Source organism: Haliotis rubra, unplaced genomic scaffold (assembly GCF_003918875.1).
Source record: "Haliotis rubra isolate DU_JTF1 unplaced genomic scaffold, ASM391887v1 Scf15, whole genome shotgun sequence".
Taxonomy (NCBI): domain Eukaryota; kingdom Metazoa; phylum Mollusca; class Gastropoda; order Lepetellida; family Haliotidae; genus Haliotis; species Haliotis rubra.
In genome coordinates, this window is record NW_025765447.1 from 2,373,265 (window position 1) to 2,396,684 (window position 23,420).

General features: G+C 38.5%; 1 protein-coding gene and 1 long non-coding RNA gene across 2 annotated transcripts in view; both read right to left on the bottom strand.

Annotated features, from left to right (window-relative positions):
• LOC124270176 (integrator complex subunit 13-like) overlaps positions 1-23,420 on the bottom strand; it is a 414,381-nt gene that overhangs the window by 148,342 nt on the left and 242,619 nt on the right. The gene's annotated exons all lie outside the window — the stretch shown is intronic.
• LOC124270181 overlaps positions 1-23,420 on the bottom strand; it is a 146,241-nt gene that overhangs the window by 1,861 nt on the left and 120,960 nt on the right. Inside the window, exon 4 of the long non-coding RNA XR_006896700.1 lies at positions 16,565-16,638. This is a non-coding gene — a long non-coding RNA (uncharacterized LOC124270181). The remainder of the gene's footprint in view (positions 1-16,564; positions 16,639-23,420) is intronic.

The following is a 23,420-nucleotide window of genomic DNA, read 5'->3' on the forward strand; positions in this document are numbered from 1 at the left end:
CAGGATAAAAATCTGTACAGTAAATAGGATTAATGTTGAAAGAGGTTTCAATTAATATGTAGAGTGAGTGAGTATAGTTTTACGACGCTTTTAGCAATATTCCTGCAATATCACGACAGGGGACACCAGTAATGGGCTTCACACAATGTACCCATGTGGGGAATTGAACCCTGGTCTTCGACATGCAAATGCCTTAACCACTAGTCTACCCTACTGTCCCATTTAACATGAAACGAACTTCAAGAGACCACAAATTTTAGCAATAACCGTAGTTTGTCATATGCATTTCCATTTTCAGTACTGATGACATATTCATTGTCAAGCAAAATATGACATGACGTCATCATTGTTCATGGTGTCACAGATTGATATACTAGTATCTCATCATCTGAACACTGCCCCACCTTCAAGTTACTCTGTATGGTTGCTGTTTAATATGTTTCTTACTTTTCTCTCTTAAAATGTCAGTGAATTTTATATTGAAACAGCTACTCAAAACTTGAAGTTACTGGTTATCTGTTCCATGCAGTGTTGAAAGAACCTAACCAAAACCCCAGGATCAACATAATCCCTTCCCTTGGGACGCACATTACGCAATTTTTTGCAGCATGTTAGCTTTTCCCTTTTATGTCTCCAGTAAATGAACATCACTGTTAAACGCAGGACACATCTTAGACAAAAATAGGTCAGTTATGCATCAAAGTGTTTTACTTTAAATGTCAACGCTAGAGAATAACCAGTCCCAATTATCCAGAAACAGATTCCATTGGACATAAAAGCTGAAATAGTGAAGAAAATAATATGAATGGATCACTGAAAACAAGTGATGACGAAGGTCTTCGCAAAACGGTGAACATGTCCTTCCCTACACGCATAGATGCTACAGACGCAGGGTAGCTGTAAAAGAAGAGTGAGTGAGTGAGTTTAGTTTTACGCCGCACTCAGCAATATTCCAGCTATATGGCGGCGGTCTGTAAATAATCGAGTCTGGACCAAACAATCCAGTGATCAACAGCATGAGCATCGATCTGCGTAATTGGGAACCGATGACATGTCAACCAAGTCAGCTATCCTGACCACCCAATCCCGTTAGTCGCCTCTTACGACAAGCATGGGTTACTGAAGATCAATTCCCAACGGGATCTTCACGGGTCTGTAAAAGAAGAACTCCTGTATAACAAATATTTTAAACTAAGTACTGCAGCCAACCATCAAAGAAAATAACATCAAACAATATATATCTGACAGTTTTATCGTAATATGCCGCTATATTCCCTACAGCTGATACTGGAATTTATGACTCAGTGAATGAAAATAAACCAAGTGGAGCATCAAATATATTTGTTTCAATCAAAAGTATTACTTATAAGACATCCAATAAGCACTGTGAAATAACTGGCAATCACATGTTCACGAACAGTAATTGATTATAAAGATAAGTTGTCTTCCCAACAGTACCAAAAATATATTTCTAGTTTGTAGCATCAATAAATGAAAATTGGGAGATTGAGTAAAAGATGGTTTTATAGGAATCGATTCATCAATTTTTTTATTCATCCATTTCTGAGACATTGTCAGGGAAAACCATTCAGTGAAGAAAAGTCTGATTTGAATTGAAAAAATATCAGAATTACAAAAACAATTTAACTAAAGCATCAGTCACATACATCTACAACGACAGCAAATAGACATGGCTTGGATCTTTTTATCTGATGTGGTCAAATTTTGATAACATTTTTTTAAAAACAGTTGTAAGTGTTGTAATTAGATCAGGATTTATTTTGGTCATTTAAGTGAAAGTTAGATGGGGAAGCGATTCTTTTGATTAGGATCCTGATGACAGTTTTATGTATTACTTCTTTTATACTGATGCTGTTTTCATTCCTGACTTTCAATGTCATGACCGATTTATGTTTCTTTGTCAGTGGGTTAGGTAGCATTGCAAGCCTGTCCTCGTAAACACACCATAGGTAGCATTGCAAGCCTGTCCTCGTAAACACACCATAGGTAGCATTGCAAGCCTGTCCTCGTAAACACACCATAGGTAGCATTGCAAGCCTGTCCTCGTAAACACACCATAGGTAGCATTGCAAGCCTGTCCTCGTAAAACACACTCGTAAACACACCATAGGTAGCATTGCAAGCCTGTCCTCGTAAACACACCATAGGTAGCATTTCAAGCCTGTCCTCGTAAACACACCATAGGTAGCATTTCAAGCCTGTCCTCGTAAACACACCATAGGTAGCATTTCAAGCCTGTCCTCGTAAACACACCATTCATCAAACTTGTTCTGTCTGCTCATTGAATACTGCCATATTTTTAAACATATTTTACTGCCCAAACTCAAATGGATTCTACACATGCAACACACCTATGAGGCCTCTCCGCTATATGTTTCGGAAAATACGAAATCAGCATCAATTTTCTTTAACACAAAATATTAATCACTGCCATAAATCTGGTTGTTTTATTGTCCTTTGATGACAGGTTTTTATAATATACAGATATTCCATTTCAATGTCAAATATGTTCTCGTCACGATATGGCTGAAATATTGCCGATGTGACGTTAAATATTAACTCACTCACTCACTTAATTACTGGTCACTTGCAAACTAATCATTTGTTTTTATGTTTGAACATAGTTTTTGATAGTGTACAAGTGAAAAATGATTTGACAAAATCAAAAGAGAACTTATAAACATATGAAATAGATTAATCAGATACATACGTTTGACATTAATTTTTCTGTTCGCATTAAGAAGCGATACCCACAAAAGGTGAAAATCTATGGATGTCAACTTTTTTATTATGAGGAACACGATGCTGAAGGAGAAAGAATATACTCGAAAACGCCGTGTTCATCATATCAAGAAAAACAGGTTTTTAATGAAGAGGTCACCTTCAGATTTATTGCTTGGAATTGGATAGAACAAGTATATCCATACTTTCATACTTGAAAACGATGCAAGAACCTGTATCAAAACGTCGTGCTCTAGAATAAAAGAAGTTGTCATCCATATACTTGTTCTATCTGACCTCCAACTTCTATAAACGCCACTCAAAGAAATGCTTGGAATTGAATATGGATTCGAACACCCAGGACATGATTTTATATATATGTGAGGATATGACTGACTGAGTTTGGCTTTACGCCGCTTTTAGCAATATTCCAGCAACATCACGGCAGGGAACACCAGAAATGGGCTTCACAGTGAGGATATGAAGTTAAGTTGTATTGCTTGAGTACAATTTTTAAGTGAAATCACAAATTTCTAATGAACATACTGACTACACAATTTCTGCACAAATAGCCTAATATTACAACATTTGTTAATTATTTTCATTAAATGACAGCTAGAGATATTTCAGGCTTTTGTAAATAAGTCTGAAATTGAATAAAACATGATGAAAAATCTTTGAACTATAGGTCCTTTCATAAAAGCTTTGTTTAATATAATCTAATTTCTCAAGTAACCATTGGAACGTTAAGGTTAAAGTCCTATCAATTACACAAGATTAATGGCAAAGGTGTTTGAAGCAGTGTGAGATAACGCCATTTTCTCATCAAGTTGGGGTTCAGACAGGGGGCTCGGCATCAAGATGAGACAATTCTGTATCGTACAATAATTACCAATAAGGAGCAAGGTGACGTGGGTCAAACAACAGATTTTTCGCAAACTCCATCATCTAAGGTGACAAGAACAAAATTATCAGGAATTATTGGCGCCGAAGGAGTCTCAGAGTTTTATCACCCATGTGGATATGGAAGCAATTGGTTGTAAAACCCTGATCTATGTTGTTTACGAGATACTTCATCTTGTTGGTCAAATCATGACAACTACATTATCTTGGTGAATAGTTCATGTAACACTTTACCAAAAAATGGAAATAGATTGACCGGAACATACTTTAACAGTACTGCAGTGCCAGCATAAATCATCCGCCATCAGTGGTCTACTGATTGTTTGAAGGAAAATACTTCCGTTTCCTTGCCGACTGGGAGATATTTCTTAGTCACTGAGCAATGCAGTCTGGATATATCAGTGGATAAACTTCGGACCAATTTCACCTCGCAGTGGCACTCATACCACAGCCATGCACATAAGGACTCGTCATGTAAGTCCCATTTCACTTATTGAGTCACAAATTGACATATCCATCAATTTTATTCCAAGATGGCAAAGACGCATAAACATGCATATATGTCTCTTGAGAAGGTAATTGATATTATTTATGTATAAAGTAATATATTTCAACATATGTCTTTTTATAAATCTAACATACAAGGGTTTAAGAAGACCAGAGTTAAACGAGACAATCTCAGATTTTACATTTACAATTTGTTATTGCAGGAACTTTATCACGATAATCTTAATCGATTAAATAAACTTCTTGAAATGTCATTTACTTCAACATAACCATTTTGACAGAAATATAACATCAATTAGTTTGGACAGTAGGGTATAATCTATCAATTATATTCTGAGTAGTCATATTTAAGGAAAATGTCAGAAATTTGATATTTAGCACAGTCATATCAAAACATCTTGATCAATTACCTGGCAGTTTAGGCAAGACACAACTGTCGTTAACGTGTTCTTTCAGGAATATAATTACTTCATAAGAAGGGTAATAGGCACAGGCTGGGTAAGTTACAAGTGATAATTACGAGTAAGACTGGCGATATCGACGTGATGGGAATGATGCATAGAGCACAGTATTCACGTGAATAAATTGCAAATTGATTTGCGGCTGATGTACAGCACTGATACATCACGAAGCTAGTCTAGGGGAGAAAAATGTTTCATTGTCAAATTCACAGGAACCTTTGATGACATGTTAACTGGAAGAAACTTGATAGACGGAACATCACAGTTGCTTGCACAAGTCTCTCAAACAGTACTGGTATTGAAATGGATGCGATCAAGATTAGCTGGTTTAATCAGGCAGACATTAGAAACGATACTTGGGTGAAAGGAGAAAATTACACAACAGTAAGCCTTTGTCCCCACCCAATGTTACAGATTTACTGAGTGAGTGAGTGAGTGAATGAGTGAGTGGGTGGTGTTCTTTTCTTAGTGAGTGAGTGGGTGGGTGGGTGGTGGTATTTTATTATTTTTTCAGTGAGTGGGTGGGTGGGTGGGTGTTGGTTGTTTATTTTTTGAGTGAGTGAGTGAGTGAGTGAGTGGGTGGGTGGGCATAGAGATTACTAAACGAGTGTCTGTCAGATATAATTTATCTTACAATGAGTTGTAAGATAAATTATATCTGACAGATGCGAGTACAGTAATCTGTTTCTTACACACTATAAAATTGCACCATTTTATGGTCAAATAGATTCAAATTTCATATTTTCTCATCGTAGCTGCGCAATAATACACAACACAACGTTTATGAATGAGTGACGTCACTTGGCTTCCTAATCACTACTCATCCCCATGGTGACCCTCCACAAAAACGTTTCTGCCACATCTTTGCGTCATCAAGGCAATAGTGATAATGCAAAGTAGATAAGATCACAGAAAATTGATTAAACACTCTAAAACGATGATGTTACCATACAAATGTGGAAAATTTTAATTCTTGCAAGTAAAAAATATTTGAGCGTGTGATGTCATCGTCATCGTTTGGTGGGTGTCGTCATTGGAAGATTGTTTTGGATATCTCTGCACATTGTCATTGGGGATCTGTACTTGTGTGAGGTGAGGTGAGGTGAGGTGAGGTGAAATTGGGTTTTACGTCGTACTTGAGAATATTTCACTCATATGACGACGTGCATGCGTGTCTATGTGTATGTGCGGCTGCTTGTACTAGCCCAGACTTAAGCTGGTTTTATAGTGCTAGCTCACTGAGATACCATGCCGCAGTGAAGCATGAAGACCCCACTCAGACACATTATACTGACTCCGAGCCGACCAGTCCTTGTTGTACCCATTAATGCTGAGCGCCAGGCATGGACCAACAAGTACCATATTTTAACGTCTTTTGGTATGACGCGGTCGGGGATCCAACTCACAACCTTCCGCTCTCCGGGCGGACGCTCTAACCACTACGCCACGGAGGTGGTCCTGTACTTGTGTACCAGTTTACGTTCAATGTTCTCCCATCGAATTGGAGCCAAAACTATTGAGTGTGTGTCATTAGGTGTAACCCGTGTGCTTGAATATGACATTGCTGAGGTTACGTTCACTATCAATGGGGGACTACTCTTCTTCGCCACAGCGTTCTCGTTTTCCCGATCCAGAAACTGCCCCTTGGAATGTAACGGAATTTACGGAGTCATCAGTATGAAATGTGAGTTGATTATATCCTGTATGTTATCAAGACATAAACTTTGCATTATTATGTGTCGGAAGAATATCTTAAGCAATGACTTATGTGTAGATCAACCGTTCCTTTTCATGTTCGATTGATTAGAAAGGACGTGTGTCACCATTTGCTCTCATGAACCCTTGCAAACCTTCCATGTTGTACATTGTTTCAACGAATGTGTTTTGGTTCTGATTGTCATGATCTGATAACATTGGAATCACAATGCCCGAAGCTGGAAGTGGGCCTTCATCATGTTTATCAGTGACAAATGTCATCTTCATCAATTCATCAAAGAAACGAGATAAATCGATCTCACAATGTACAGGCACTGACGTTATCGTGTCAGGAATTTTTTCAAGACGATACATGACACTTGTCGCATCTCTCCAGTAAAAGTTTCAGTGTTGTACATGTTGAATATTCGAAGGGAATCCCGGGCTTTATGTCTATCGGCGATTTTCACATAATTGTTTACACAGGTATCACTGATTGTTCGAGCCATTTTGAATTCATGACTGGAATTTATTTCAATTGTGTTTATAATTGGATAAATACCTGTTTATGTTGCAATCACGAAAATATCAGGTAGGTGTAGTTTTTTTTTGGCACGAGTAACAGGTTTCTGTTCGATTGAAGCACGAGGAACTTATCAATGAATTTTAATCAGGAAAGTAGTCCGTCATAACCTGACCCTAGGTCATCACCATGGAGTAGCCAATCACGGGACTAAGAAATAGATCTCACACATATGTGTGATACAAGTTTTCTCACATGGGTTTCTCACTCACGGGTGTGTAAGAACAGTCTAGCCTGCCTGAGCTCTAGGCCAGTATTCTGGCTCCTTTTGGAGTTCATGTATTCTAACCATTTCTTGAAGGCATGAATGTTTACAGCATTTCTGAACTAAATGACAGTCTATTCCTGAAATGAAGTCAGCAAATTGTCTTTATCATTATCTCTATAAGTTCATTAAGGAACATCTCTTTCATACAACAAAATGGCCATGACTTTGTTAAAGTTATCGCAAAGTAAGTTCCCAATATTTGTCACCTTAATTGTAACAATACACAAAAATATAGACAGACTTTCTCCAAAGACCAACAAAATAATATCAGTTTCCATACAAAGACCAACAAAATAATATCAGTTTCCATACAAAGACCAACAAAATAATATCAGTTTCCATACAAAGACCAACAAAATAATATCAGTTTCCATACAAAGACCAACAAAATAATATCAGTTTCCATACAAAGACCAACAAAATAATATCAGTTTCCATACAAAGACCAACAAAATAATATCAGTTTCCATACAAAGACCAACAAAATAATATCAGTTTCCATACAAAGACCAACAAAATAATATCAGTTTCCATACAAAGACCAACAAAATAATATCAGTTTCCATACAGAGACCAACAAAATAATATCAGTTTCCATACAGAGACCAACAAAATAATGTCAGTTTCCATACAAAGACCAACAAAATAATGTCAGTTTCCATTCAAAGACCAACAAAATGATATCAGTTTCCATACAAAGACCAACAAAATAATATCAGTTTCCATACAGAGACCAACAAAATAATATCAGTTTCCATACAGAGACCAACAAAATAATATCAGTTTCCATACAAAGACCAACAAAATAATATCAGTTTCCATACAAAGACCAACAAAATAATATCAGTTTCCATACAAAGACCAACAAAATAATATCAGTTTCCATACAAAGACCAACAAAATAATATCAGTTTCCATACAAAGACCAACAAAATAATATCAGTTTCCATACAGAGACCAACAAAATAATATCAGTTTCCATACAGAGACCAACAAAATAATGTCAGTTTCCATACAAAGACCAACAAAATAATGTCAGTTTCCATTCAAAGACCAACAAAATAATATCAGTTTCCATACAAAGACCAACAAAATAATATCAGTTTCCATACAGAGACCAACAAAATAATATCAGTTTCCATACAGAGACCAACAAAATAATATCAGTTTCCATACAGAGACCAACAAAATAATATCAGTTTCCATACAGAGACCAACAAAATAATATCAGTTTCCATACAAAGACCAACAAAATAATATCAGTTTCCATACAGAGACCAACAAAATAATATCAGTTTCCATACAAAGACCAACAAAATAATATCAGTTTCCATACAGAGACCAACAAAATAATATCAGTTTCCATACAGAGACCAACAAAATAATATCAGTTTCCATACAGAGACCAACAAAATAATATCAGTTTCCATACAGAGACCAACAAAATAATATCAGTTTCCATACAGAGACCAACAAAATAATATCAGTTTCCATACAGAGACCAACAAAATAATATCAGTTTCCATACAGAGACCAACAAAATAATATCAGTTTCCATACAAAGACCAACAAAATAATATCAGTTTCCATACAAAGACCAACAAAATAATGTCAGTTTCCATACAAAGACCAACAAAATAATATCAGTTTCCATACAAAGACCAACAAAATAATATCAGTTTCCATACAAAGACCAACAAAATAATATCAGTTTCCATACAGAGACCAACAAAATAATATCAGTTTCCATACAGAGACCAACAAAATAATATCAGTTTCCATACAAAGAGCAGAATACTTTCAGAACAATCCACAAACCAACAATAAGCTACTGAGGTCCTTTAGTACCTGTATGGTAATTTTAATGAATTTAAAAAAAATTCATTTGCACATTTTCTTATAAATCATATCTGAAATGGCTCCGTGTCTGAGACAAATTTCAATCAAGAAATGTAAAGAGCTTCAGGACAGGAAAGACCAACAGAAGGTGATGACAATCCACAGCTTGTGACAGGTTGTAGGGAAATAGTTTCCGGTTTTAACTAGCTGACGGCCACAAAGTTATGGAACTGTCGTCAAGAGAAACTTGGAAGATGATAAATATTAGCTGAGGGCATCTACTCTTGTAAAACAATCACTGTCAATCGATCATATAATACATCAGGTTTTTAATGGAAATAGTAATCACTTTAGTAACAAGCAGATGTTCCATTCTTAAAGTAAAATATCATTAACGTTTTTTAGTAATATAACTACATGTCAGATTGATGTGGGAGGAAAGAGAAAGGTATTTAAGCAAACAAATGAAAAAGCAATGGTGAAAATTCCATTCGTTTCCTATCTGTTTGCAAAGAAAGAGAATTGAAAACCAAGGTTAATTTGGGACAGTGAGTGAGTATGGCTTTATGCCGCTTTTAGCAATTTTCCAGCAATACCACGGGGACACCAGAAAGTGGCTTCATACATTGTACCCATGTGGGGAATCGAACCCGGGTCTTCGGTGTGATGAGTAGATGCTTTAACTACTAGGCTACCCCACCACCCCCAATTTGGAAGAAGTAATACTGGACGCTATAGTTGAAGTGAGTGAGTGAGTTTAGTTTAACGCTGCTTTTAGCAATATTGCAGCAATATCACGGTGGGGAACACCAAAAATGGGCTTCACACATTGTACCCATGTGAGGAATCAAACCAAGTGTGATGAGCGAATGCTTTAACCACTAGGCTACCCCACCATCCAACTATAGTAATAAGTCTGTGTGTTACAAAATCCAGCAGTCATAACACATTAGCTGTGTTTCCTTTAATTTCTTTTATGAAAAAAATGAGCATCATATAAGCTTTTCGAACATAAAAATGATAAATTTCTAAAAGCATTGAGAATTGTGTGTAATCACACAATATTACGTGTGTGGGTTCTGTTGGTTTGAAAAAAAAAATGAGCACATTTGTATTAATTTTTTTCTCATGCATGTTCTCAAAATGTTCCTAAGACATGTGATAAAACAAATAATAATCCCAATGACCAAAAGCTGCATATAACTGAGGGCTATCACCATAGAAAACAGCTCACAGAGTCAGTAAATTGATCCAAGACACGTTAGTAATCAGTCAAATAGAGGCTGGTAATCGCAGAGTAATTAATGTAACCATTCAGAATAGTACATTGTCCCCTTTCGGTCAATTGATTGTGATGAGATAGCATTAAGGACAGTCTCGTAAGTAAGTGGAAAAAGATACGACATCAATGGAAACAATTCAGATCAAACAAGTTTGCAATAATTGACCAATTCCTTGGCCATCAAAAACCTATTGACAAATGGGCCTCTTAACCAATCAACTCACATCTGACATCATCAGAGGTCTTCTCTCACTTGATCAGCCAATCACTGACAAGCTCTTATCTGTAGTGGTCAAATAGGCAAGATTGCTGTTCTCCAGTATTGAGGGGAAACATGCACGAAAAATACCGTCCATGTGTTATTTTGATTATAACCTTGATCTTAAAGGTCATTGTCCTATTTCATTCTTGGTCATAATGGCCGACTCATTCTTGGAGGGGCAGTGGGGTAGCCTAGTGGTTAAAGCATTTGCTCGTCACGCTGAAGATCCAGGTTCAATTCTCCTCATGGGTACGATGTGTGAAGTTATATTGCTGAAATATTGCTAAAAGTGGCATAAAACTCAACTCACTCACTCATTCTTGGATATTTACATTTGGTCATTTCTATGTTAGATCTAATTATTTTTTATGGATTTCTACAATTTGTACTAAGGCCAAACTTTCCACGGAGTAAGAATATCCTAGGCCAAAACTTCCCCGGGGAAAGTTTGGCCTAGGCAGATTCTGCCCGGGGAAAGTTTAGACCGGGCAAGAAATGGCCTGCTACACCAGGTTGATGTATCAAGATCTTGTCCTACTTTGTTGACAGACATCACCTTCCACCATGCTATGGATTGTTCCAGAATGCAAGTTTTGTAACAAAGGAAAGCACACAATGGGTGCAGATATGTTGTCCTCATGTCTTAGACAGATGCTCATGAATACATTAATGAATTTCTGAACTTCCACCCTATTATGGTTTAAGTATAAAAATAATTCCATCACGACAAACATTTTATTTTGACACAAACTGAAAAGAAATATCACTCATGGACTAATGTCTAACAGTAAACAAAATGACAATAATATTCTACAAAATGCTGAAAAACATGAAACAAATATAGAATGAAAATGTGACATTTCCTAAAAGATATATTCTTCAGGGTATAAAAGTCACTGATGAGAAATATTTTAATGTTTTAGCAACAAACACAGGACAAGAGCAGATTCCAAATGTTAATTTTCCCAACTGCAAGTGAACTGTTCCAATCCGTGCCTAAAATACTGAGAATAATCAACAATATGCAGTTAAACATGACTAGCCATGGTCATATCCGTTTTACGAGGATGATAACGTGTGCTACTGCTCGTAACAGAACCGACAGAGTCCTAAACAATTGATCACGGCATGTGCGGTTTTCAAACATTTCCACTACGCAGCTAATTTTGGAGATCATGTCTCCAGGGGCGGCAGCACTTCTATGTCCAATTGCTTTTTTTCCCAACCATCGACTCGTGAAGTGTTAGCTATGACGATAGAGGGACATAGCAAGAAGAGATTGGAGATGTGCCTGAATTTATACCCTACGAGTACGGTGCACATGATGGTGATGAATTGTCCTCACAAGTAACGCATCACTTCTTACGCTTTCACATCTGTTTCCCCCCTTTTTAAGTTGCTGTTTTCATGTTCAAACAAGTTTTTCATAATTTGTAGCTTTTTCTCCCCGCGGTGACTATTTATTGTATAGTAGTTCCAGGGTTTACACAATGCAGAAATATGGACCTGGTACTAACAGACGTAAGTAATGGACACAGATAACATGTAGATTCTATCCTGAGGAATCAACCAGTATATTCATTGAAGTAACTTTTCAGGAACAAATATATAATCGCTTTGATAAATGTAATGATTACATCTTAAAATACAGTTCACTGCACTATGTTATTACATTACAAGACCCTCAGATTTCCTGTATGGATCTTTGAAATTAGTATTTGAGGGTCCGGTGGACCCTTTGCTTCTTAGGGCAAGATAAACCCCTGATTCTGGAACATATTCACAGACAACTGGAAAACATTTTTACACTGGTTGTGATGTTTAATAACTGATTTGTGATAGTCCGCCAGCTGAGCTGAAGACGAGTGAAGATCCATTGATATTCGTAAGACCACAAGTGTTTGGGGTTAGTACTTCTGAACCAGTTCTCAATGTTTCAGTTAACAACAAAATGTAAAATTGTTAAACATTTTTGTCTTGTTTAAGCAGGATGAAATACAAACTTTGGGAATTATTGAAATAAGATGCATACTCGTCCTTTAGACTAATCCTGAAAAAAAACACCCCAACTCAATTCTAATGCTGAGATCCTTGTCTGTTGAGCTGTGATGGGGATATCTAAAAATTAAAAAATAGAGATTTTTCCTGAAAAAATTGATTCTCATATGTCAAGTGTGTATTTAAATATTCCGGACATATCAGATTATCCCTAACAAAAACTGAGTGGTACATATCCTGCTTTTCTCATTGTAGGATTTACCATTAACAGTGTTAGCTATCATATCCAGACAATCAGCTTCAGTAATCACATTGTGGGAACCCATGTTGACAGAGGATGACTTCCGTCAATGTGGAGGCTTGTAGACATCAAATCCAGTCATTCAATGCCAAACTGATGCCATCTGCAAACATTGATTCCTGAATCAAACTTGTGCAATGATAAGATGGAAATACAGCCCTTACATTCGATTAGGTGATGAAGGGATCAACTCTCATGTCAAATATATGTAAATATTGCAACCTTGTTTGCCATTGATCCTATTTGCCTCACAACTAATGTCAATATGTTCAAATAATTCAAGAAGATGAGACGAACACTCTTGTTTTATAGAATAATGCTTCATGTAATTAGATTGGTGCTGAGATAGCCCAGTTGTCCAAGTGTTCACTCATCACACTGATTACTGTTGTTTTATTCCACAAATGGGTAGAATTTTAAATTCATTCTTCATGTCCCATGCTATGATGCTGCAGCCAAACTGCAAAATATACTAGTAGTGTAAAAACCTGTTCACTAAGTTGATCAAAATGTATGACAAATAGTTTCAGTTTAAATGTAACATATTTCAGCTTTCTGAAATTTATATTTGTGTCAAGTTTGTCATTTCTGGTAGAAAAGATGTGTTGCAGGTAAGGTGAGGGTAGGTTAATATCATTGTACTTATTGCTTGATATGTATGTGAATGAGTGAGTTTGGTTTTACAATGTTTTAGCAATGTTCCAGCAATATCATGGCAGGGGACACCAGAAATGGGCTTCACACATTGTAGTCATAGCGATAGTAATAGTCCGCTTATATGGCGCTCATATCTAGGCACATTGCCTGCTCACGGCGCTACGTACATTACTATCTCCGGTCATAGGACACTATCGTACTTTCTGATACTTTTTCAACTCCCTGGGGACCATACAGCCATGCTGCCTGTTAGGCGCAATGAACTAAGCACTCACATTGCCAGCACATCATCATGGGTACCCATTTTACAGCTGGGTGAACTGAGACAGTGTGGATCTAAGTATCTTGTCCAAGGATACAACCCAAATGTGCCCACCCTGGGACCCGAACCTAGGTGCCTCCACCGGGGATTGAAGCCTGGTCTTCAGCGTGATAGGCAGACGCCTTACCACTACGGTACCAGGGTCTTTGGCATGACAAGCCATAATCACAAGGCTACCACGATGTATGTATGTGTGTGAGACTGTTTGTACGAGTCCAGGCTGATGGCAATGTCATAGTGCTTCATTGTGGGGCAGGACTAAAGTCAAGTTGCCAAACACAGTCACCCATCCAAGGACTCTCCGCGCCCAACATTGCTTAACTTCAACTGATTTGAGACCTGGGGCCACTTGCACAAAGCGATCTTAGCGCTACGCCTATCTTAAGCCTATGTTGGAGAATGGGAGTTACAATCATTGCAGCGCTAGATCGCTTTGTGCACGTGGGTCCAGAGCTCCATGCACAGGACCACACCACAACCATGAAAACTTTTATGAACTGACACAAAGTCAACAAGCTGGGACTAATTTCCCATTTCCACTCTTTGGAGTTACAAGAACTGGTAGGTTAGTCTATATAATACAGAATGTCATTTTAAGAAAAAAATATATGAATATATCTGAGATATCAACCTTCAAAATCTATTGTTCAAATGATGACATTGTATCAGTTTATGATGTCATACACAATGGATGGTTGTCATGTTGTATTGTTCTGGAAGATGGAAAGTGACGATGGATTGGTGACTGACCAATCAGCAATAAGGCAAGCAAGAACACACATATGCAAATACACCTCCTTGCTTCCAACATGCTTGAATATTTTATTGTGAATCAGGCTTTTGTAACTAAAGTCTCCCCTCCTCCTCGGGGAGGTAGGTTTCAGAGTACAGCTATATTGCGTACAAAGTGAGGTCTTTGCTGGAGCAAACAAACTTGTTCCTTGAAAATAAAAGTTCTGTGATGAAATGAATATTTTCAATGTTTATCCTTCAGTATGCTAGGTGTATCATGTCTAATTTAGTCATAAAATAACCCTTAACACCCTGACATTTTCTCAAGCGATTTGCAAGTGGTTAAGTAAAAATTGTTAACTGGTCACAATTAATATATTGTAGACATACACAATCAACACACAGTCGTGATAACACACAAGTAGATTAACGTTTAAGTTCATGTATATGATAGAGCCGAGATGAACATTCACAGACATCCACATATCAGGGATGCAGGTTTCAGGATATAGGTTCTTCTGAACAATACAAGGTCTTGGAGCGAATAAACTTAGTCCATAAAATGTAAGTTTTGGCATAAAGGATTATGAATCATGAATATTTAGAACATTTATCTGTCATTATACCGGGGATATCATGTTTAATTTACTAATAAAATAACTATAATGTTTTCTCATGTGATTTGCCGGTACCTAAGTGAAAACAGCAACATTGACATTGATAACACAACTGCACACATGAAAACATTTAAAAACATTTATTGACCTTTACTTATCAGAGAAATACTTTTATGAAGACAAAAACATTGATTTCAGATGATCCATGAGGTGTCTGGAACTTCCTTTATACAAAAACATCCTAAAAAAAAAGGAGACGTGAAGATATCCGTCAGACTGCCGATCTATCCATGACTGTGCACTACTCACAGAGGTTCTACTTTATGATTTCTACTCTAAATGCCCTAGCCTCAGAATTAGATTAGTGTGTATCCTTCACGACTATAACCAAGTCGACGATGTTGCAGCGGCATGGAGGTAGATGCAGAACAAGATAATGAAAGCCGAAGCCAGACTCGGGAGACGTATAACGAATAGTGCCTCTAAACTGTTATTTAATCTCAGATATAACTGTACTGTCTTGTGTAGCATACGTCCTTGTACGTAAGATTTATGAAGCTCCACATTGGAACGATGATGAGAATTTGTTGTAAACATGTCTGTACAGCTCCCAGATGAAATAGGATAGTTTACTGACTATCTTGGACTGCACAGAAAATATTCATACTGTCTAGCCGAATATCATGTTCATTTCTCTGACTGAAGAAAATATTCTACTTTTCTCCACGAGATGAGACAGATATGCAGTTATGGTTAATTTATATACATCATACTAAGACACAGCATGTCTTCTAACAGACTACTGTTATTGAAATTGATGTTGTCAATGCTGGTGTCAAATGTCAATACCCAGCTCTCATCATCATCATCAACAACCCTTTTTTGTATATTTTGGGAAGTATGATCTCAAAATGATTATTCTTCATCTTGGAAGTAATGATGATGATGATGATGATGATGATGATGATGATGATGATGATGATGACATATTTTGGCAGCAATGCTGAAGATCTCCATTCAGAACTTGACCTGTTACTCTTTATCTAACACACTCATCTGCATGCAGCCCAGGATGATGATGATAATGATGATGATGATGTGTGTGAAGGAGTGAGTGAGTGAGTGAGATGATCTCCATTCAGAACTAGCAATGCCCCATTGCAATATCACAGCGGGGGCATGGAGAAATGGGCTTCACACATCATACCCATGGAGTGTGTGAAGGGGTCTTCGGCTTGACCTCAGATAAGATGTGTTTGATTAACACTTCTTAAACTTGTCATCAGTGATTTATAGACAAATAGTGTACACAAGCATCATCTGTCAGTCGTGACGTGGATATAACGACAATTTCATTGTATCATTGAAAGCATAGATTGGGATGAAGATACCAACCTGTGTCAAAGGTGGCTCCTCACAGCACGGAGGCTCAATCATCGGTCCAGCGGCTCAACACGTCACTGATCACTCTGTCAAGGAAATATCATGTCAGATTAAACAAGCATGATGGAGATGTCCATGTGCTGAAATAAATGAATGAGAGGGAAACTCGATAGCTGCTGCACTGGTCATTCACTCTGATATGTGTCTGTTCTGAAAATAAGAAATGGTGGTTATTGGATTTTTTACATTTGTAGGGTGGGAGTGTTTTGGGGTTAGGTAAAGGTTGCTTTGGAGATTCCGATCTCAGGTGTCATGAACACCCTGATGAAGAGTTTGGGTGTCAAGTATAGTGTTACGTAGGGATTCCAGTCTCAGGTGTCATGGACACCCTGATGAAGAGTTTGGGTGTCAAGTATAGTGTTACGTAGGGATTCCAGTCTCAGGTGTCATGGACACCCTGATGAAGAGTTTGGGTGTCAAGTATAGTGTTACGTAGGGATTCCAGGTCTCAGGTGTCATGGGGCGCTGGGGTAGCCCAGTGGTTAAGGTGTTTGCTTGATATGTCAAAGACACAGGTTTGATTCCCCACATGGCTAGTGTCCCCCGATGTGATATAGCTGGAATGTTGCTAAAAGAGGCGTAAAACTAAACTCACTCACTCACTCAGGTGTCATGGAATCCTCATAAAGAGTTTGGTGTCGAATGTAGTGTGTCTTTGGAGATTCTGGTCACAGGTGTCATGGATACCCTGATGATGTGTTTGGGTGTCAGGTATAGTGTTGGTCAGAATATTCAATTGTCAGGCGCCTGTGTCTACAGGAGCAGTGTGGAATCATGATGATTATTATTATGCATTTATACATTTGTATTGCGCCAATATCCAGATCACCTGCTCAAAGGCACTTTGATTTTCCCTTGATCATAAGATGTCAGTCTCAACGGTATTATCAATATCGACTCCCTGGGGAGTATACAACTCTTGCAGCCACTAGGAGCACCAAATTAATGTGGCTTTCCCATCCTTACGAGGTACCCATTCACAGCTGGGTGGACTGGGACACATAGTCACAGAACTTTGTCCGAGTTTACTGCACGTTGCTGTACCCGCAACTACAGACTGTAGGTGTTTGTACGTATTCATGTGGCCACCATCTGGTCATATACCAACGGATTTGTGGGTTCTTTTAAGTGCACAGGGTTGTGTACTGTACACTAGGGGTTGTGACAACACTGAAAGAGTCTGCACACGAAGTTGACGCCAAGGTTTTTACACCCGGTCACAGGTGAGCTCGATCCTGGCAACTCAAGCTTGCTGGATCACTAGCCTGGTGCCTTAGACAGCACGCCCACCTCGCCCACCATGCCCCATCTATGTAGATTCATAGATTGCTTTGTTGTTGAGAATATGGGTGTTCTGGTGTGTTGTACCATGAGGATATTGATGAGATCTGAACAGAGGTGAGATGGTGAGGTGAAATTGGGTTTAACGTCGAGCTGGAGAATATTTTGCTCATATGACGACGTGCATGCGTGTGTATGTGTATGTGCGGCTGCTTGTACTAGCCCAGACTGAAGCTGGTTTTATAGTGCTAGCCCACTGAGATACCATGCTGCAGTGAAGCATGAATACCCCACTCAGACACATTATACTGACTCTAAGCCGACCAGTCCTTGTTGTACCCATTAATGCGGAGTGCCAGGCAGCGACCAACAAGTACCATATTTTAACGTCTTTTGGTATGACGCGGTCGGGGATCGAACCCACAACCTTCTGCTCTCCGGGCCGACGCTCTAACCATAGGGGTGAGAAGGATGTGTGTACGAGCATTATAAATAATAGCAAATAATAGAAGATATGGTACGATGAGCAAAGAGAGATCACAAAACATAAACACAGATTTATGATGAAAGAGGAATAACATGCTGGGACTTCTCTCCTGAAGACAGACTGCAGACAGACAGACATCAGTCAGACATCAGACAGACATCATACAGACAGACTGATGAAGCAGTGGGGTTAGTTTTACCGACCTTTGATAATTCAGTGCCGGCAAAGGCCAAGCGCAACATGACCAAATTAAACTTCTTCATCATCATTAATTATTAATCTGCTAGAGCATTGGATGGTCCTTTTCTTATTTTGAGTAGTATACCACAACACACTGGTATAATAGCTTGAGACACAGCTCAAGAGGACAGTGAGCAGCAAAACCCAATGCTGTCATGTTTGTTTTTATATAAAAAGCAGCGTCTTTTCAAAGAGAATGTGAAATGTGAAATGTGAAAGGTCATATGGAACTGGCAAAAGTGAAGAATGTCAAGTATTTCCTGTGCTGTCAGCATCTACGACCAGCATGGAACTAAAAAACGACATAGTGTGGAGGCACCGCTAGACTGATGAGTCTCGTGGACATCCTTCATTTCTACTGAAGGTTCTAGATCTCGATAGCTCCTGCAGGTCTGCGTGGAGCTTTGTGTTAATTGCTCTCTTGGAGGGTACGGATGTCTTGGGAAGCCCTGTAAGGTATCAGTGATACAGGATGGGGTTGGTATGATGTATATGTATATAACCAAACTTACATGTGCTTCTTCCCATGAGAAATCAGCTTAGATAATTCATCCCATGCGATGCTGATCCAGCATAACACTTGTAACAAGGGTCTATACCCACTGTCATACACTCAGTTTTCCATCTCCTGGTGTATAAACCTGATAATTCCCAGTTAGGGCAATATCACTTTACATAATGAAGCCAATATGGCATAACTACAAATGATGATAATGACTACTGTATTTCTGTAGCTTTTTCTACTATTTCCCTTGATGCTACTTCTATTTGCACCAGAAGTCACAGAAGGACTTAGGTGAACTCACATTCTGGACCGATTTATTTAAATTAGATTTATTACAACTGTCAAATTCCATGACAGGCATGTGATCTGACTGATTGATAGAACCGAGAATAGCATGCATTCAAATTTAGACATAACCAAGTCAGAATTAGTCACCCCATAGACATCGTCCATCATTGTTGACAGGTGTAATGACAAATAGAACACATTACGTTCCTCAAATTTGTCCATTTTTCAAAGGTCTTAGACCCCTGCATATTTTACCAACATGATACAGCAAATAGTGATGGGTTTAAAAGTTTGACTTGATCATGAAATTGGGTTCTTTGTGGAAAGGTCAGTTCAAGATGCTGCATCATTATATGATTGAAATACAGTTCAAAGTAGCATCAGACCCAACTCACTCACTCATCCTGTGATTGATTGTTCTTGGAGATGAGGCAGCTGTGTTACAACATGCATCTCCTGGAACATCTGTACACACTGTCCTGTCAGGCAATCTGACAGATATGCCCATTGCCTGCCTGCACATGGCAACCTTAGTGGTCTCATACATAAATACAGACCGTAGCCTTAGTGCTAAGAATGCTAGGAGTGTAAGAGGGCTAAGGTGCTGGTTCCTTAAAGATCTTAGTGTCCTTAAGGAAGGATAACAATAACACCACTCTGTTGGTTCCGGAAAGTGGACGATACCTTTGTCATCCTTAAACCTGACAGGATGCCAAAAGCTCTACTAGACCACATCAACTCCCAAAGGCAATTTCAACCATGCCTGTCAAAGAAGTTATCTTAGTGTACTTAGCTGTGATAATCTTAGCGCTGGGATTTTCAGAATAGGGCCCAGGACCTAGATTTTTGAAGCTCTCCTAGCGCTAAGATAGTCGTAAGTCACGGTTAATGTATGGCACTTACAACTATCTTAGCGCTAAGAGAGCTTCGAAAATCTAGGCCCAGTTCCACAAAGCCATTTTATTGCTGAGGTGATTGTATCTCCCATACTCTAACACTGGTAACCATAGTTGTAGTGCTAAGATCTCTTTGTGAGTGAGTGAGTGAGTGAGTGAGTGAGTGAGTGAGTGAGTGAGTGAGTGAGTGAGTGAGTGAGTGAGTGAGTGAGTGAGTGAGTGAGTGAATATGGTTTTACATGCTTCAGCAATATCATGGCGAGGGACACCAGAAATGGGCTTAACACATTGTCCCCACCCAAGTGGATATCAAACTTGTGTCTATGGCATGATAAGTGAACACTTTAACCACAAGGCTAACCCACCACCCCTCTCTTTGTGGAGGGGTGGTGGGGTAGCCTAGTGGTTAAAGCGTTGGTTCGTCACGCCGAAGACCTGGGTTCGAATCCCCACATTGGTACAATGTGTGAAGCCCATTTCTGGTGTCCCCCGCCGTGATGTTGCTGGAATATTGCTAAGAGAGTGTAAAACCAAACTCAGTCAGTCAGTCAGTCAGTCTCTTTGTGGAATGAGGCTTCCTCACAGAGATCTTAGTCCTGCAAATTTATGTTTACCTATAGAAGCTGTGATCATCGTAGGAACAGTGCTCTGCACAGTGCATGCAGATACTGACAAGGTTCATTGACCTCGCTCTTGATTGCCCCGAGAGAGACAAGGAGAGAAGCTTCCATATTGAAATTGTTCCTGTGAGAATACCTTCTGACAATGTATTGACTTCATGTGTTACAGGCACATGTGATGTTGATAATGATTATTTGCATGTTCCTATATCCAGGGGACTTGATGCTTTTAGTTTATACAAAGTTGTATAATACAAGTCGATATATACTATAGCTATTCTGAAGGTGAAACCTCGGCCATTTTGTCCCTTGACCAAGGTTCAAATATTCAATGTCACCTGACATTGACAACTATAAATCATAAATGTCAACAACAAACAGTGTCTCATGAATAATGTCAATGCAATGATTCTGGACATATAGCTACAATGTGTTGATGAATTAATTGTTCTTTCAGAGAACGGTTGTCTTTTAAAGATCTCTAGGACAGTTGTCTGAAGAACAAATGAGTTTGATGGTTTTATGCCATGTTTATGTGGCAGTTGTATGTCGGACATGGCAGAGGAGTGAACATTATTGGCTTCGACTATTGTGCCCATGTTGAAAGTCAAACTTCGTTTTGAGTAAGCTGAGAAATAAACCATTTGACGCTGCCAACAGTCATTGAGTGAGTGAGGGAGTAAGGTTTTATGCTGCTATTGGCAATATTCCAGCAATATCACTGTGGAAGACACCAGAAATGTTCTTCCCACACTGTACCCATGTGGGGAATCAAACCTGGGTCTTCGGTGTGATGAGCGAATACTTTAACCACTAGGCTACCCCACCACCCCAGACAGTGAGGAAACAGGGAAATGATATCCAGATGGAACTACATGATATGCCAACACTTACATTCTTACTGTTTAACCGAAATGTCAGAGACGAGAAAGAAACAAGTTGAAAAAATGAACAAGTGGGGAAATTGTCAACTTTTTTTTAAAACAAAGAGAAAAACTTGGAAAAGTCTGGATCTCAAAGACAAGGGATTAGATCTAGATCTAGACTACGAAACCAGAGAATTAACTTATACTCATCGATTTAGTGAAATTTGACTCTCAAGTTTACTTTCTGTTTGAGTATTGTTCGAAAACACTAAATAAGCATATATATTTTTGCCTGAGAGCAACGTCGGCTGCAAGAAATTTAATTTGATACATTTTTATTTCTTTCAACAAATTGGGTCTTCAGATTGATTATCAAATAAAACAAGCCAGCGTTAACCTTATCAGCAAGAGTGAAATGACCATGACAGACAGAATAACCAAGTCAAGACAAAGACGGTCATGCGAACATCACCCAATACTACATCTACAGCATTTAGTCTTCATCTTGAATGGTCGACATCAATCACAGGATGCTGGAGAATCTATTTGACCACAGCTCCAAAGTGTCTCGTTCTTTCATCAACTGAGGATCCAGAGTTGTAATGGACCTGGTCCAAGCTGACCTACATCTGTCATATCCCATAAACTGACCTCTACTGTATATGTGAAGAATGGGATACAATGACATGTGGAGCGATCTATCACAAGGCCTCACTGAGCCTCAATGACCGACATAGCTCCTTCCAGAGACACTAATATTCATTACACAGTATCTGCTTCTTCTCATTGTTGTAAGGGGATGCACCAAATGCTGCTTGACCACTTCATGCCACTTGACCAGCCAGGCTAACACGGTCAGAGAGTAACCTTCTAAAATCAATGTACTTCCTGTATTGATTAGTTATTAGGGATTTCTACTGGAATATAAGTAATTAACTTGAGTTCAGTGAGTGAGAGAGTGAGTGGTTTAGTGTGATGTGAGAGTGTGTTGGGTTTTATGCCACTTTTAGCAATATTCTAGTAATATCACAGTGGGTAACGCCAGAAATGGGCTTCACACAATGTACCCATGTGTAGAATCAAACCTGGACCTTCGGTGTTACAAACTTACACTTGGTCAATAGACTACCCAATTGCCTTTCATTCAGAGTTCAACCAAGATGTATCTATCTATCTATTATTATTATTATATTATTATAATCTATTTATATAGCGCCGAGTTCCAGCTAGGTTGCTCACAGGTGCTTTGTTTTTCCCTCGATCATAGGATGTCAGTCTCAACAGCACTTCGTATTATCAATCTCAACTCCCTGGGGAGTATACAACTCTTGCAGCCACTAGGCTCACCGAGTTGATGTGGCTTTCCCATCCTTACGAGGTACCCATTCACATCTATCTATCTATCTATCTATCTATCACAGAGGACTGAGGCAGAGCATTCCAACAGAATACTTTAATTAATTAACTTAAACAGATAATCAAAATAATGTATTCAGGTACATCACTTGTCCACATTTCGTCACGATATGGCTGAAATATTGCCGATGTGACGTTAAATAATAACTCACTCACTCACTTGTCCACATTAACCATGAAGAGTCTTCATAACCAAATCATGGGTACAG